We start from the raw sequence: 19,220 nt of genomic DNA, 5'->3' as shown, positions 1-19,220 counted from the left end.
TTAAGTTCAAGTTGATTATTACATATACTAGTAAAATAACTATAAGAAGACTATAGAGCATCCCTTTTAAAAACTTTATTATGAAATATATCAGATACCTTATAGTTATAGTACCTGGAAGGGATAAAGAATATCATAATTGGGAAGGTATACACAAAGGTACTGGTGATTTTCTGTTTCTGAAGCGAGGCAATGAATACAGAGATATTTATTCTACTTTTTAATCTGTATATAAGTTATATATACTATTTTGAATACAGGCAAAGCTCGTTTTATTGTGCTTCATTTTATTGTACTTCACAGATGTTGCATTTTTTACAAATTGAAGGCAAGACTCTCCACCAGCAAAAAGATTGTGACTCACTTTATTGTGATATCCCTCTATTACAGCGGTCTGGAACTGAACTTGCAATATCTCTAAGATATGCCTGTGGTATTTAATATATTTCATAAGAATTTATCTTGGTAAGAATGGTCTACCAGACATCTATATGGCTATCACACTCAACTTAATCAGCAACATACTCCCAAGAGAGCTAAGCACCCTTTACCCTTCTCAATCAAGTTCCCCACTTCCTACCCCCTAGAAACCTCTAGCCTGAATTTGGTGTTTACTATGCCCTTAGATTTTAATTGCAGATATATGTTGTTTAATTTTGCATGGCTTTGAATTATGCATGGTATGAATTATTCTGTAACTTGCTTTTTTTCACCCCACAATATGCCTGGGAGTGTTATCCATACTGACATGTGGCTCTGGTTCTTGCGGTCTCACTGGTGTGTAACATTTCAACATGTGGATATATTTTCCTTCTGTTCCTCTGCACCATTTCCTGAATAACTGCTTCAGATTCAATATTTGGTTTGCCAATTTTTTCTTCAGTTCTTAACCCTATAAATTGGGTTTGTAATTTCAATGACTATTTTCAATTTCTTGAAATTCTATTTGGTTCCTTTCCAAATATGCCTGACTTTTTGTTTCTTAACAGAATCTGAACTAAGACTTGAATATATTTACAACCCTCAGCTCTGTACTCAATGGCTGATGCTCACTTATTCCTATGTACTTCGTGGTATAGATAACAACATATTATTATAAAAGGCTTAAATGTCTCTTCCAAAGGGTACTGGCTAAATAAATTGTGGTACCTTCATATAACAGAGTCTGTAGCCATTATATTTAAAAGAATGCGTTGAGTTGAATGAGTTTTTTACAAATTTTGGATATTAACCCCTTATCAGACATATGATTGACAAATATCTTCTCCCATTCCGTAGGATCCCTTTTTGTTTTATTGATGGTTTCCTTTGCTGTGAAACAACTTTTTACTTTGACATAATCCCATATGTTTATTTTTTATCTTACTTTCCCTGCCCGAGGGGATATATCAGTAAAAATATTATTCCAGGTAATGTCTGTAAACTTTCTTCCTATATTTTCTTCTAGGAGTTTTATGGTTTCAGATCTTACATTTAAGTCTTTAATCCATTTTGAATTTATTCTTGCATATGGTGTAAGGAGGTGGTCCAGCTTCATATTTTTGCATGTGTCTGTCCAGGTTTCCCAGCTAAAGATTTTGTGGGTTATCCGATGGACACTTGTCTTATTAGGGAGACCACTTCAGGGATGGTGTAGATGCCTGATAACTGTGCTGTACACCTGAAGCTGAATAATAATGAATGTCAACTATAATTATATATATACATATATATAGGCACAAGAAGTGGAGTACAGTATGAGGAATAGAGATAGTGGAAATGTAATACCTGTATGCAATGTCAAAGGGATAGTAGATTAGGGGACGAGGGTTATCACTTTTTGAGGAGTATAAATGATAAATGTCTAACTATTGCATTGTTTTGTACACCTAAAACTAATAAAAAAGAAAAAAGAATGCAGCAACACTACATACAATACATTAAGTGAGAATCAAGCAAGGTACAAAACAAGTTGTATAGCATGCTACCTTTTGCATAGGAGCTACAAAGAAAATCTATCTCGGGTGCATAAATGCAGCCAAACTCCTTGGAAAGATACACACAAGAAAGTGTAACAGTGGTTGACTCTAGGGAGGGGACATTTTCGTGGCTGGGATTCAGAGGAAATATGAGACAATTTTCATTGTCTCATATTTGAATTTTATACCATGTACAATATATGTTTCCTATGAAAAATAAAAATGACAACTAAGTAATGACATTTGCCAGGCCATTTCCTACCCCTCTGCTCTTGGCACATGCTGTCCACGCTGTCAGATATGTCTGCCACTCTCCACCGCCACCCCTCTACCTGTCAGTTTCCAAGAACCTACAAAACTCAGATGAAACAGCACCACCTCTGTCACAAAGTTAACCACACCTTCCTCTGTGCTGTCAGTGCCCACGTAACGGTTATTGTGTGTCCTCACCCCCCCCCCATGAGACTGCAAATTCCACTGAACCCAGCACAATATCTGGAACATGGGCATCACTTAATTAATGTTTGCTGAAAGAATGAAATAACGAAAATGAAAAATTATAATTTGACTACACATCAGATTAACAGATTACACATATGGAAGCATTAATTCCCTAAATTATGAACATAACGCCTCCCACACACACATATGCGCACACAATTTAAGTCTGGGTTTTGACAGGCAACAAAACAGTATCTAGAAAGATTAGAGTTTTGTGTTTTTGTTTCAATTTTTTGAGTCACGAAACTGGTGTCTAGGAAGTATCCAAAGCCAACAATCAGAGTCAACATTAATGACACAACTAGAAACACTTTACACCATATCCCAGCAAAATCCTTTATGTATTTATGAGGGCAGAATAAAATGTAATTACTCACTGGTTTTAATTCAGCCCAGCTTAAAACCGTATCATATTTAACAGCCAACTTGAAAAAATTAGTTTAAAACAAAATGCACAGTAGAGAAGCTATAATATAATGTTGTTCATCCTGCTAAGAGTTGGCACTAAACGCATATACTCTGCATTCCAGGAGGGGAGGGGTCTGGGCTGAGTGCTGACGAAAAATGGCGCTGGCCAGGACACAACACCTGCCCTCCTGAGCCCCCGCACACACACCCCTGCCTGCCTGAGGAACACATAACTAATGATAAAGCCAGTCAGGCTGTGACAAGTACCATAAAACAGAGGCATAAAAGGAGGCATAGTAGAAAACAGGATGAATAATTCTTTGAGGTGAAAAAGTAGCTGAGGAAAATTTCACAGAAAAGGTGACTCCTCAGTTGTGCCTTTCAAGATGAGTCACACTTTTATGGATGAAAGAAGAGGGAGTGTGAACTGTATTTCAGGGAAAGCCATCAGCATGAAGTGGAAAAGTGAACACTAACCACAGCAGCATGGATGGAACACAGCCCAGGTTAGGAGAAAGGTGGAAGGTGGAGACCAAGTGTCAAGGAGTAAGGTTTGTACAAGGAAGATGGTGAGCCGTCTCTTTAAGGCAAGCTCCTGAGAGCAGACTTTTCCCACAGGAAACAGGCCACAGAGACTTCTGGGCTAAGAAGGGACATAATTAGGCCTGCTTTTTAGAAAATGCCATAGGAGCAGTACAGAGAATTAACTGCAGGAGACAGAGGCTACAAGAACTTTATCAAGTTTTCCTAAAAGCCTCATGCCTCTCAGGGGGAAAAATAATCAAAATTATTCCTCCAATTAAGAGGATCCCTATATTACCCTCTTGTAGATGGGGGAAAAAAGGGGTTCTCGCAGGGTCATCTGATCATAAATTCCTAACTGGGCAGGTCACAGAAGGTAGTCAAGTCTCAGGCATATTAACTTTTTTAGTAAAAGGTTTAGCTTTCCCGATAAGCAAGCCCTGTCCCATTGTTTTTGTGCATGTAGGTTAACAATCCTTTAAATACTCATAAGCATTCTCAGGAAAGCACATAATCTCGTTAGCTATCCAGTAATCCAGTTCCCACCTTGCTTTCTCCCATCTTCATGTAATCTTCCTTCCCTTCCCTTCAGATACATAAAAGAACCTGCAAAACTGTCTTTCTCGCAGCATTTGAGATCTTCTTGGAGCAATCGTCACTAGTTTGGCTCAAATAAGTTCTTCTAAAAATTCTCTACAAGTTTGGACATTTCTTACATTGACACGATCTTCCTCCACCTCTTTCTTTTGTTCAAGCACTGGTTATCATTCAGGTTCACACAAATGGGACCCAGAATGTTCTGAAAAGTTACCCTCCCAAACCTACAAATTATGGCAGATTAATGAGACACAGAGACATATCAACCAAATGTGGTTGCAGGAACGTTATTTGCATCTTAAGTCAAACTGAAAAAAAAAAGTCAATTGGGAAAATATGAACTCACTGGATGTTTGACAAACATTTTGTGGTTATATTTTTAAAGCTTCCTGATCTTTTGCAGATAAATAATTAAAATAAAGTTAAATAAAAGTTGAGATTTTGTGCCAATGACATGGGAAGAGGTAGCTGTGGGGGATATAGATAAAGCATGATTGACCATGACCTGGTAATTAACGAGGCTGGGTAATGGGTACATGGGGTTTGGTTTATTGCACGTGTGTATGCACACATGCACGCTTCTCACACCACCAAGCAATTCTCCAACACCAGCTGGGTGTCCTCCAATTCAGTTCAATTCTGACACTATTTACCTGGATACCCATAAGACTTCCCACTGCACCCCACCCCCAACTTCAGATGCCAATCACAAGTCCAGATTGTTACCTGTCTTTCTGACCAACCAGCTATAGAACACAGCTACCATGTTTCCCCGAAAATAAGACCTAGCCGGACCATCAGCTCTCATGCATCTTTTGGAGCAAAAATTAATATAAGATCTGGTATTATGTTATATTATATTATATTATATTATATTATATTATATTATATTATATTATATTATATTATATTACATAAGACCCTACATAAGACCCGGTCTTATTTTCCTATAAGACCGGGTCTTATGTAGGGTCTTATATTAATATAAGACTTATATAAGACCGGGTCTTATATTAATTTTTGCTCCAAAAGACGCATGAGAGCTGATGGTCCAGCTAGGTCTTATTTTGGGGGAAACACAGTATAGATCAAAGGTTCCTACAACCCCCTCCTTGCCTTCAATTAATTTGCTAGAGCAGCTCACAGAACTCAGAAAACATTTTACTTACTAGATCACCAGTTTATTATAAAGGGATATAACTCAGGAACAGCCAAATGAAAGAGATGCTTAGGGCAAGGTATGGCGGGTTACAAAGCTGCCATGCCCTCTCTGAGCATGATACTCTCACAGCACCTCCACACGTCACCAACCTGGAAACTCTACAACTTTGTCATTTTGGGTTATTATGGAGGCTTACTATATAGGCATGATTGATTAAATCATTGGCCATTGGTGACTTAGCTGAATTTCCAGCCCCTCTCCCCTACCACTTGGTTCCCCTGGCAACCCGCCCCCATCCACAGGTGCTTTCCCAAAGTCACCTCATTAACATAAACTCAGGCGTGGTTGAAAGGGGGTTGTTTTCAATATCAAGACAACTTTATTGCTCTGAATCACTTAGGAAACTTCAAGGCTTTTAGGAGCTCTGTGACCAAATAGGTATTTCTTATTTTAAATCACAATATCACAATACTATTGTCTTGACTTTCATGTGTTTGAAATTTTCCATAATGAAAAAAAATTAAAGTGAACAAGTCATCTGCCCAACATGAAGCTTTAAATCAGTGATTCTAGCAAGTGTAGGTCTAGCACAGTCTTCTCCCCCGTGTTCCAGAACCCTACATCCAAATTTCTGCTCCGACATCTCCCTAACACCTCTAACTCAACAGGTCCAAGAGGTAACTCTCAATCCTCCCTGTAAACATTGTTTCTCCTTCCCATTGCCTGTTCCTGTAAGAACTAGATACCTGTGAGTCATCCTTATCTCATTTACCCCCAAAACAGTCACCTAGTTCTGCACAGTGGCAACCATTCTTCTCACAAGAACTTCTGAAAACAGCCTCCTAGCCCTGCATCCATCTCATGCTCCTCAGCAGTCTACCTCAAAACCACTGCAAGAACAGTAATTCTAAAATAAACATCTCTGCCTAGCTTTAAGACTTACAGTAACTCCAGCATCCATAGGACAAGAGCCTCCACTTCTCAGCAAATCACAATCTGTCGCTCTCTTTGAGTTTATATGGTCAGGAGGTTTTCCTGATCCCATCTTAGTGAATCCAGGGAGTCCTCACAAAGGAAATGAATCGCATTAGAGCGAATTATCTGACTATTGAGCAGCACCCAGTTCACACATGAGGCTCAGTCACAGTAGGCGATCATCTCCTGGCCCGGCAACCCTTACTGGAAAGCCAGTGTCACCACCAGTCAGCCAGCACCCTCTCGGGTCTGTACGCATGCGATGGCCTACCTGACTGTCCCCACAGGAGAAGGGACCCAAGGCTCACATACGTACAGAAGCCAGCTGGATGGGCAAAATGTGGCCACAAAACAGAATTTGTGTCTGTGAGACAAAATGATTTAAAGTGCAAACTCAAACCCAATCAACTGGCCTCCTCCTTAATAACAGTGACAGCACCTAAGCAAAGGAGTCCAAACAGATATTAACCATAAAAGATGGAGAAATTAAGCCATGAAAAAGGACATACTTTCTGTTAAGAATAACAAATAGGGACACAAATCACCTTTAATAAAGGTATTCAAAATAGATTAGCAAAATACAAGTGGGGAGTGTTTGGAGAATATGTCAGCCACTGGTAAGCAGAGCCTAAGATGTCTTTTTCCAGAACCATCGACTATGTTGTCTACTTCTTCCTTCCACATGCCTCTCAGTCACTCAGTCTCAAACTATAGCTTTTGTTTGCAGAGAGATGAAAACTGTCTCCCTGACCTCAAAGCATTGATACTAAGTAACACTGAACAGAACAAAGAGTAGTAATCTAAGACTGGTAAAAGTGATCAATTTAATAACACATACAAAGAGGTACCTCACCAGGTTATACATTCAACAAATATTTATGGAGCAATTTACCACATGCCAAGGACTGGGAATACAGCAGTCAACAGAGTGACAAAAATCAGGCTCTCGTAGGACTTACATTCTAGTAGGGGAAAGAACATTTTAAAAACAAGATAAATAAATTACATAATACTTTACAAGTACTAAGGAGGAAAATAAAGGAGGTAAGGAGCACAGGTAGTGTTATGGAAGGTCCTAGAGTAGGATGATGGTACAATATTACAGAGCAAGGAAAGAGAAGGCTTCAATGAAAAAGATAATAAACCATTATAAATAGAGGCTATCTGCTCAACTTCTTGCCATCATATTCTCCGCCAGTTATTTTTTCCCATGTTTTTTAAAACAAAATGTCCACATCTTAATTACTTTAACAAAAAACAGTGTTCATCTTACCATTTGACAAATATACGAGTATGTTGAGAACCCATTCTCTACATAAGACTGTGTACGCACTACAGGGGACATATCACATATGGTGCACAGTGATTCCTGTCCTCTGAGAGTCCATAACCCAATTGAAGGCGAATTGTAGAAAAAATAGGCATTGGCTAGAGAATCCATCGACCATCCTACTTCTATTACAGCAGAGGGCGCTCACAGATCTCAGGGGAGTCATTAGGCAGTCGAATGCTACATGGGCAGGGAGGTCACCTCACCATTTAGCAGGGTGCTGACGGCAATGTAATGTAACAGAAAGTAAAGGTCTGCTGCAAAATATACCGCGAATAAGTCCAGGAATACGGTAATTAAGAAGCTATGAATGAGGCAAAAGGACAAACAGAAGTAAAAGAAAACACCAAGACTTTGAGTTTAGGTGGCCAGTGAGATGTGGAGACTATTTACAGAAGTGAAAATGTCCAGTGGGAAAGCTGATATTAAAAACAGACAGTGCAGGTGGCGGGATGGCTCAGTTGGTTAGAGCGCAAGCTCTGACCAACAGGGTTGCGGGTTCGATTCCCACATGGGCCAATGAGCTGCGCCCTCCACAACTAGATTGAAGACAACGAGCCAACACTGAGCTACCAGAGAGATGGCTGGATGGTTCAGTTGGTTAGAGCGTGAGCTCTCAACAAGGTTGCTGGTTCAATTCCCGCATGGGATGGTGGACTGTGCCCCCTGAAACTAAGATTGAAAACAAGGACTGCACTTGGAGCTGAGCTGCGCCCTCCACAACTAGATTGAAGGACAACTACTTGGAGCTGATGGGCCCTGGAGAAACACACTGTTCCCCAATATTCCCCAATAAAAAAATTTTTTAAAAGAACGGAAGGTGCTAACTATGTCATCACATACACTGACTTCATAGCACAGTACTTTCAGGGGGAAATAGCCCAAATGATGAGAGCATTTGCTTTCAAGGAAGAAAATGGGACACATTTCTGTTCAGGGATAAAGGGAGGACTCTTTGAGGACTGTTTTTTAGTTGTCTTCTCCTGGAACTTCTGAATTCTGTACCACAGTACACATTATCTTATCAAAAAATTAATTTTCAAAAGTAGTGAGTTTCAGGACTGTATTGTAGGAAATGCAAGAGGACTGAATATAAAGACCTGTAAGCCAGCTATACAAAATGATATCTGAAGGCACAGATCAGAGAGTAAAAGAAAGTTATCAGAACAAGGACTGGCCCTTGGGCACTTCCACGTTTAAGCAAGCTGAGTGAAAGCAGGAACAACTGGGCAAACAGAAAAATCTCCTATGTGACAGGAATAACCTCATTCAAAAATATCACTAAGAGTATCATGGAATGCACCAGGAACAGAGGAGGAGAAGTGAGGACCCCCACAGATTCAAAGGTAGGAGAATGAGGTTTTCTTCAGTTAGCCAGCAAAATTGCCATGTACTGGATGTGACTGTCAAATTCAGGGAGTAAACCAGGAGATTAGCTGTTTTGTGTGCCTTGAAGATCCTGAGAATTCCCAAACTGTGAGGTGACCCACCTGGAATGCATCTGAGATTCATTCAGGGGAAATCCAGTCCATTGTGTGATATACAGTTTCGAAAAATATTGTGGAAAAAAAGAAAGAAAAGCAAACCTCCAAAAGTCAGATGGTGAGACCATGCATGTAACCACCGGCTGATGGAAATTATACAGTGCCTTAGTTGGGCCAACAGTGGGGAGGGGACAAGGCTATTCCTACCAAGGAGATGGACCCATCAGCCTGTTCCAGTCCATATAAGGAGCATATTATAACCAATTGCCTCTGTTCTTGTTCTGTCTTCTCAAAGCAACCTTCTGATGACAAACTGGGGTTCCCTGCTGCTTGTCTACACAGAGAAAACACCCTGCTCTGCCTAAACATACATTCTGCTTAATAGTCAACTCTCTTATCTCAAATGAATCAACTGGCGTTCTGGTTTAGGTTTGAGCTCTCTGAGCCTGATTAACATGAGCCTAGTTCTGAGATAAGTCACTCAGGCTGCTGACAATTTCAGCTTAGGGGCCAACAATGTCCTTGTCCAGAGTCTGGGCCAAGGTATATGCTACCTGTGTGGCCTCTTGGAGCCTACCAGCCTTCTCTTAGCAAACTCTGTGCCACAGGCCTTAACAGCAAACTGCAAAAGTGTCTGTTTCCCCAGTTGTATTTCGCAGCTCACTCCTTTAATGACAACTATGGCTATGCCCCCCTTGTCTGGTTTAAGCGTGACTGGATAATACCAATATTTTCTGCTAATCCAGTCACTTCAAACAGGGGTTAAAAGTCACTGTTAAAAGTCGTCAGAAAACAGCTTGGCATAAAGCAATCACAAAAATCTCAAACATACACTCTTCATCATTCATTATACACTTCATCATTCATTACTGAATTAACTGTACTCCTTGGATATGGCTGACTGAGCACTATACACAGAAGAGAGAGAACCCCTTATGGCTTAGTGTATACAGAAAGAGCAGACTTTATTCTTCCCCTCCTAGTCCCATTCCCTCCCTTTGCTTCTAAGACAACCATCACTCATTTTAGTCTATATCCAGTCCAAGGTTTACTAAATATAAAAATCCATAAATACGAGGTCTGACAATTAAGTTCGTGAACTTGTTGCAACAATGTTGCTCACCTATATTTAAAATCAGAAGAATTAATCATTATGAATTTGGACAAACACTTAACCAAGTTTATTATTTGGAAGTGCTGAAAAGGCTGCGTGAAAAAGTTAGACGACCTGAACTTTTGGCCAACAATTCAAGGCTAACAAATCACGACAATGCACCAGCTCACACAGCACTGTCTGTGAGGGAGTTTTTAGCCAGTAAACAAATAACTGTATTGGAACACCCTCCCTACTCACCTCATCTGGCCCCCAATGACTTCTTTCTTTAACCGAAGATAAAGTAAACAGTGAAAGGAAGACATTTTGATGACAATCAGGACATCAAGGGTAATATGACAGCTCTGATAACCATTTCAGAAAGAGTTCCAAAATTGCTTTGAAGGATGGACTAGGTGCTGGTATTGGTGCATAGCTTCCCAAGGGGAGTACTTCGAAGGTGACCACAGTGATATTCAACAATAAGGTATGTAGCACTTTTTCTAGAATGAGTTCGCAAACTTAATTGTCCGACCTCATATAGAATATTCTTTTGCTCCTTTTAACTTATATAAATAGTACCATATAGAATTAGGAAACAGATTCAGCTGTTGGAACAAAAACCAAAATAAGAGTGGCTTAAATGAGACAGAAATTTATATTTCTCTCACATAAGACTCAGAGCATAAATATTCCTGGGATGAAATGGTGGCCCCGTCTCACATCCACAGAGTGTTGCCCTCAGCGTCAGGCCCACATTTCAGGGAGAGAGAATTGAGAACAGGTCAACGAAAGACTGTCCCATTCCCTTTATGGGAATAGCCTCTAAACTGCTCACACTACTTCCATTCACAACTCACTGGCCAGTATCTGGTCAATGGTCACATCTGGCTGCAAGAAAGGTTAGAAAAGAAAGTCTTCTTTCTAGGAAACCATGTCTCCTTCTAAAATTCCATTACTATGGAAGAAATAGAAAGCAGATCCTGTGGGACAAGTAGCACTCTCTGCCATTTTAATGTATGGATTTTGCTGTATCTCCCTTTTTTTCACTCAATGTTATGTTTTTAAGAGTAATCCTTGGAAACAACCAAAATGTCCTTCAATAGATGAATGGATAAAGAAGTTGTGGTATATGTACACAATGGAATACTATTTGGCAGTAAGAAAAGATGAAATAGTACCATTTGTGACAACATGAATGGATCTTGAGAGTATAATGCCAAGTGAAATAAGTCAGACAGAAAAAAGTAGAGAACCATATGATTTCACTGATATGTGGTATATAAACCAAGAACAACACAAGCAAATGAAAAATAAAAACTTATAGACACAGACAATAGTTTAGTGGTTACCAGAGGGTAAGAGGGGTGGGGGGTGGGAGATGAGGGTAAGGGGGATCAAATATATGGTGATGGAAGGAGAACTGACTCTGGGTGGTGAACACACAATGGGATTTATAGATGATGTAATACAGAATTGTACACCTGAAACCTATGTAACTTTACTAACAATTGTCACCCCAACAAACTTTAAGAAAAAAAAGAGTAACCCTCGTTCAAAACATGTAAGTTCACGCACGTCCATGAACTTATGAACTGTTCGGTTGTATGTGGTGCATCTTATGAGGGCTCATTTGACAAGTCTGCTTTAGGGTCTAAATTCTAAATGTGGTGTATGAATACACCACACTTATGAAACCATTCCCCTATTGCTAGATACCTGAGTCTTTTAAACACACTATATTTGCAAAGTGTTGGGGAATGTTAAATTAGTTAAATGTTAAACTATATGGATCAGTCTCAAGTACAGTCTGGTTGTTTTGTAAAGCCTTTATGATAACCTTCAGCAAGCCAATTAAAATAGAAACTGGTAATACTAAACTATATAGAAGAGGAATTAAATGGTCCTCTTCGACTTTCTGTTACTGTAGTCAAGCACAGCATGCTGTTGTGGGTTTCGTGACAACTGAAACAAAAAGGAAACATTGTGTTCCATTTGATTTGCATCATCTGATAAAAGAAAATAAACCAGTAAAAAAAGAGAGAGAAAATAAGAAAATAAACAAGAGAATAAATGTTTGCTTAATCCTAATTCTAAATCAAATGTCACATGAGCCCTTATCCAAGTCTCAGTTAGCAAGAAAGGATAACATCTTTAACAACCAGTTATATAGAAAATGCACAAGACTTCTCCAAGAGAATGCTTCCTTGGTTGACCTTAACAAGCAGAAAACTTCACATTAAAAATTTTTCTGCAGAGGGTCAGGTCAGTGTCCCAGGTTCATGTCAACATGGGATTCCTACCCAGTAAGACACATCCATAAGGACCCGACCACTCAGGAAATGCCCATTCTCCCCCAGAGCCTGGTGGCTTCCCTTTGGTTTGGTACTTTTGGAGGCCATATTATTAGTGACTCTGGTAAAATTAGGGGATTTTCTTCTCTCATGTAATTAACTCAAGATTTGAAACCACTATGGAGAAGTGAAAAGATACTGGTTATTTCTGTGGGGGTTTTTTTCCATGACTGTAAAACATCCAAATATAGTATCTTCCTTTTTCGTTTTACTCATATTTAGCAGTTGTTTTCTAAACCACTGTTAAAATATACTGCCCCAATGTTGTTTCCTGTTTCCTATTATTCTAAGTAATTTGCCCTAAACAGAAAAAGTACATTTTAGTATTAGTTTAAAATCAATCAGTGCAGGATGAGAAATACTTACTGAATACCCACTCTGTATTAAGGGTTTTACTTACAACATTATCTCTTAATTTTTGCCATAACTTTATCAGATAGGGATAATTAACACTCCTTTACAGCTACAAACACTGGATCTTCCAAAGTAAATGACACCCAAGATCACAAAACTGGTCTAGTCATATCAACTATAGAACTAGGATTCAAATTCATATACTTCAATTCCAAAGTCAGAGTTCTTTCTGCTATTTCCTGATGCTCCCAGATGACAAGCGAATTATAGGTAAAATTTTTGCTCAGCTTTATAAATAATATATATGCCTATTGTATTGAACCCAAAAAACTACATAGGCTACTCTATATAATCTGGCCACAGTGAATGCCCCCAATCTTATTTCATACTATGCTCTACAAGGACCTCCCTCCTCAATCTGGTCTGACAGGTTTCATCATTGCCGCAACACTTACAGGCCACACATTTGTTCAACAAATATTTTTTGAGCTCCTATATCCCTGGCACTGTGCAAGTCTTTGCAGATATATATCAGTGAACAACACAAATAGAAATTCCTGCTCTCATGGAACTCCTTTACATTCTAGTGGGAGAGAAACACAACAAACAAACTAAGTAAATTACATATGTAAAGAATATGGTAAGTGCTATGGCAAAAAAATAATGCAGAGAAAGGGTTAAGGAGAGTAATGTGGGGTGGAAGGTTGTGATTTTAGAAAGAACCAATAGAAACTCTAGAACAGAAAAATATGACCTTAGAATTTTACTTCATTTTAAGTTCAATAGCAGATTAGACACAACAAAAGAGAGAACTGGCAAACTGGAAGATAAATTTGTTGAAAAAAATTCATTCACCAAATGACTTATTAATTGAGCATCTACTATATCAAACATTGTGCTATTAATGCAATTACTCCACTTTTGAAGCTTTACAAAATTTCTTTTCACTTGGATTACATTCCCAGGTTTAATCTGCTTCCTTCTCATCTTCTAATCAACCCTTCTTGTTATCAAAAAGTCAATTAAGATAAAATTTCTTAATATTGTCTTAAAATTACTGGCATTAACAACAGTCTAATTTCCTGAAGTTTAATTGTATAGTATTACAGATCCATCTGGACTAAATTTATTTGGGGGATAGTGGGAATTAACCACAATATATGTTATTTCTAGGTTCTCATTTTTGTCAAAGTATGAATTTCAAAGAGTTAAAAAACAAGATTCTGGACAAGTTAAGAAGCATTGGCAGCTGGAAGCATTGGCAGGTACTGGAAGCAGCAGCTTAGGTCTGTAGCACGTATAATAGGAACAGCACCACTTTGGGCTGTGGATTTATTTCTCTAACAGTTTAGGTTATTATTGTGATTACTTTTAGGTAAAAAAAAAATCTATTTTTTAAAAAAAAACAACAAGATTCTGGGCTGGCCCGGTGGTTCACGCAGTTAGAGCTCCAAGCTTCTAACTCAGAAGACTGCCGGTTCGATTCCCACATGGGCCAGTGGGCTCTCAATCACAAGGTTGCCAGTTCAACTCCTCGACTCTCGCAAGGAATGGTGGGCTCCGTCCCCTGCAACTAAGATTGAACATGGCACCTTGAGCTGAGCTGCTACTGAGCTCCCAGATGGCTCAGTTGGTTGGAGTGCGTCCTCTCAACCACAAGGTTGCCAGTTCGACTCCCGCAAGGGATGGTGGGCTGCGCCCCCTGCAACTAGAAACAGCAACTGGACCTGGAGCTGAGCTGCACCCTCCACAACTAAGATTGAAAGGACAACAACTTGACTTGGGAATGCGGACTGGTGCAGCTGCTATGGAAGGCAATGTGGAGGTTTCTCAAAAAATTACAAATAGAATTACCATATGACCCAGCAATCCCTCTCCTGGGTATATACCCAGAAAATTTGAAATCATTTATACATAAAGACACGTGTGCTCCAATGTTCATTGCAGCTTTGTTTACGGTGGCCAAGACATGGAAACAACCAAAATGTCCTTCGATAGATGAATGGATAAAGAAGTTGTGGTATCCCCCAGTCAAAATGGCTATCATCAATAAATCAACAAACAACAAATGCTGGCGGGGATGTCGAGAAAAGGGAACACTAGTGCACTGTTGGTGGGATTGCAGATTAGTGCAGCCACTAAGGAAAACAGTATGGGGGTATCTCAGGAATCTGAAGATAGAACTACCCTATGATCCAGTAATTGCACTCCTAGGCATCTACCCAGAGAAATCCAAAACTCCAATTCAAAAATCTGTATGTACTCCTATGTTTATTGCAGCACTTTACACAATAGCCAAGATATGGAAAGAACCGAAATGCCCATCGGTAGATGACTGGATTAAGAAGCTGTGGTACATTTATACAATGGAGTATTACGCAGCCATAAAGAAGAAAGAAATCTTATCATTTGCAGCAACATGGATGGATCTAGAGAACATTTTGTTGAGCGAAATAAGTCAGAAAGAAAAAGACAAGTACCATATGATCTCACTTATATGTGGAATCTAAAGAAAAGAATATATGAATGAACTAATCAGAAACAGTTTTGGGGACACAAAGAAAAAACCGAGAGTTGTTAGATGGGTGTGGGGGGGGGTTGGGGATAAGGGGAAAGGTGAAGGGATTTGGAAGCAGCTGGTAACCACAAGATGGCCTCAGGGTTTTTTGAAAATTAATTTGGGGAAGGTATTCAATAATGTTGTAAAGATTTTGTTGGGTATCCGATGGACATGCGTCCTATTTGAGAGACCACCTCAGGGATACTGTGGATACCTGATCATGGCATTGTACACCAGAAGCTAAACATTAATGAATGCCAACTATAATTTTATATATATAATGTGATGGCTCAGTGTGAGGTTGGAGAGATAGTGGATGGGTGGAGGGGGGTTCACAGTGTGAGGGATATAAATGATGAACGTCTAAGTATTGCCTTGTCTTGTACACCTGAAACTAACAAATAAATAAATAAATAAATAAATAAATAAAATAAAGTAAATAAAAAACAGAACAAAATGATTAAAAAAAAGAAGCTGTGGTACATTTATACAATGGAGTATTACGCAGCCATGAAGAAAAAAGATATCTTATCATTTGCAACAACATGGATGGATCTAGAGAACATTATGTTAAGTGAAATAAGTCAGAAAGAGAAAGACAAGTACCATATGATCTCACTTTTATGCGGAATCTAAAGAAAAGAATATGTGTATGAACTAATCAGAAACAGTTTTGGGGACACAAAAAACCGAGAGTTGTTAGAATGGGCGGGGGGGAGGGGGTCGGGGATGGCGGGAAGGGTGAAGGGATTGGAGGGCGGCTGGTGACCACAGGATGGCCTCAGGGTTTTTTGAGAATTACTTTGGGGAACTTATTCAATAGTGTTTGGGGATTTTGTTGGGTGTCCGATGGACATGTGTCCTGTTTGGGAGACCACCTCAGGGATGCTATGGATGCCTGGTCATGGCATTGTACACCAGAGGCTGGACATTAATGAATGCCAACTATAATTTTATGTGTATAATGTGATGGCTCGGTGTGAGGTCGAGGTGGTGGTGGATGGGGGGAGGGAGGTTCATGGTGTGAGGGATGTAAAAATAAAAAAAAATTAAAAAAAATTAAAAGAATTCAAAATCAAAAAAAAAAAAGAAGTTGTGGTATATATACCCAATGGAATACTATTCGACGTTAAGGAAAGACGATATAGGAACATTTGTGACAACATGGATGGATCTTGAGAGTATAATGCTAAGCAAAATAAGTCAGACAGAAAAAGCAGAGAACCCTCTGATTTCACTGATATGTGGTATATAAACCAAAAACAACAAAAGAACAAGACAAACAAATGAGAAACAAAAACTCATAGATACAGATAATAGTTTAGTGGTTACCAGAGGGTCAGGGAGGTGGGGGGTGGGAGATGAGGGTAAGGGGGATCAAATATATGGTGATGGAAGGAGAACTGGCTCTGGGTGGTGAACACACAATGGGATTTATAGATGATGTAATACAGAATTGTACACCTGAAATCTATGTAATTTTACTAACAAATGTCACCCCAATAAATTAATTTTAAAAAACCTATTAAGGGGATCTGGTCAAGATGGCAGAGTAGATAAACACTGTGCTTACCTTTTTTCACAACCACATCAAAATTACAACTAAACTACAGAACAATCATCATTGAGAATTGCCTGACATCTAGTTGAACCAAAACTCTACAACTAAAGACATACTGAAGAAGCCACCTCAAGACTGGTAGGTGGGACGGAGGCATAGAACAGGTTGGTCCCACACCCACGTGTGGCAGTTAAAAATTGGGAGGGATATCTCAGCTGTGGAGGTCCCCAATGGAGAAGTGAGGGGTCTCAGTCCCACACCTGGCTCCCCAACTCAGGGTTTTAGTGCCAGAGAGAGAAATTCCCATTACTTTGGTGAAAACCAGTGGAGACTGTGGCTGAGTAAGACTAAGGCAGCTCAGTCCCAGGTGCCCCTCTTCAAGGGCCCACGCATGGGCTTATGCGGCGGTGGACTCACTCTGAACTCCAGCAATGGGGTAGCAGCTCAAAAGGTGCCAAGGACATACAGAGAGGAACTGAATGGTCTGGTTTCAGGGCATGGGCTGAGAGGCAGCTTTCTCCCAGACAAAGGAGCTGGCAGAAGTCATTGTTTCCTTTTTGAGCCTTCCCCACTCCTGGTGTGTAGACACAGGCACCACCATATCTGAGTCTCCATCACCCAGGCTAACACCATTCATTTGCCATGATTCCCTGAGACCCCAGCCCACCCAACTTTCAGGCCACCCGAGCTGCTTCCAGTGGCTTTTCAGTGTAAATGGTTTTTCTTGGCTCATACTGCAGACTTCCCTAAAGTCCTTCAAACGTTCACAAAACCCAAATAAGTAGCATCTGGCTTCAGCATGTCCCGTACCTCTGGATGAGCAGCCCTAAGCCCAGTGCTAGCAACAGCTGGTCTCAGTTTGCAGCTTGATCTTTCCATGTACCTGCAAGCCTAGTGTGGGCAGTGGCCATCTGCAGACTGATTTGTGGCTCAGGCCAGGTGGCACCAGGCAGGGCACAGGCTGCAGCTGAACTTGGTCTGAGGAAGGCCCCCAAGAGGCCTTGGGCTGGCACTCAGATGGCCAGTTTAGGACCCAGCTGGAGCACCATCTGGTTACCTCCAAGGACCACACACACAAAGGGCACACTGGGCAGGCACGAGTGCCCTGCTAGGATGAATCCTGCTCTGTAGGGTCAGCCCCTGCACAACAGTTCCTCCACTGTAATCACAGTCAGTCCTCACAACCAATGAGCCTGAGGATTCATTGGTTCAACCAAGCCTGTGGGGTCAACCAATACCTCTCTCTGATGTACAAACAGCAATCAAGTCTCAACTACAACAGGAGGGCACACACAACCCACCCAAGGGACTGAAGTACCAGGCTCAGGTGACCAGGAAGATTGTGCCACTGAGCTCCAAAGCACACCTACTACATAAGGCCACTCTACTAAGACCAGAAGACATAGCAGCCTTACCAAATACACAGAAACAAACACAGGGAGGCGGCCAAACTGGGGACACAAAGAAACATGTCCCAAATAAAAGAACAGAAATAAACTCCAGGAAATGAACTAAACAAAATGGAGACAAGCAATCTACCAGAGGAAGAGTACAAAACACTGGTTATAAGGATGTTCAGTGATCTCAGGGAGAACTTCAACAAAGAGGTAGGAAGCAGAAAAATGGAGATAGAAAAGATAAAAAAGAACCAGTCCGAAATAAAGACTACAATAACTGAAATTAGAGGGAATCAACAGATTAGATGAAGCAGATGATCAAATCAGCGATGCAGAAGATAAGGTAGCAGAAAACGCCCAATCAGAACAGCAAAAAGAAAAAGAATCCAAAAAAAACAAAATGAGGACACTTTAGGGGGCCTCTGGGACAATATAAGTTTACCAACATTCACATCATAGGGATACCAGAAGGAAAAGAGAGAGAGCAAGGAATTGAAAACCTATTTGAAGAAATGATGGAAAACTTCCCTTACCAGGTCAAGGAAATAAATATACAAGCCTAGGAGGCACAGAGAATCCCAAACAAGATGAACCCAAACACTCCCACACCAAGACAAATCATAATTAAAATGCCGAAGGTTAAAGATAGAGAAAATCTTAAAAGCAGCGAGAGAAAAGCAATTAGTTACCTACTAGGGAGCCCCCATAAGACTGTCAGCTGATTTCTCAACAGAAACTTTTCAGGCAAGAAGGGGTTGGCATGAAACATTCAAAGTGATAAAAAGCAAGGACCTACAACCTAGATTACTCTACCCAGCTAGGCTGTCATTTAGAATTGAGGGACAGATAAGGAGCTTACCAGACAAGAAAAAGCTAAAGGAGTTCATCACCAACAAACCAGTATTACAAGGAATGTTAAAGGGACTTCTTGAAGAAGGAGGAGAGGAGGAAAAGGAAGAGGAGG

General features: G+C 40.1%; 1 protein-coding gene across 3 annotated transcripts in view; it reads right to left on the bottom strand.

The window, feature by feature from the left end:
- Window positions 1-19,220, bottom strand: part of SLC9A7 (solute carrier family 9 member A7) — a 143,136-nt gene that overhangs the window by 89,440 nt on the left and 34,476 nt on the right. The window lies entirely within an intron of this gene.

The sequence above is a fragment of the Rhinolophus hipposideros genome (assembly GCF_964194185.1).
Source record: "Rhinolophus hipposideros genome assembly, chromosome: X".
Classification (NCBI taxonomy): domain Eukaryota; kingdom Metazoa; phylum Chordata; class Mammalia; order Chiroptera; family Rhinolophidae; genus Rhinolophus; species Rhinolophus hipposideros.
The sequence above is the reverse complement of the archived record's forward strand: the minus strand, read 5'-3'. Positions and strand labels throughout refer to the sequence as shown.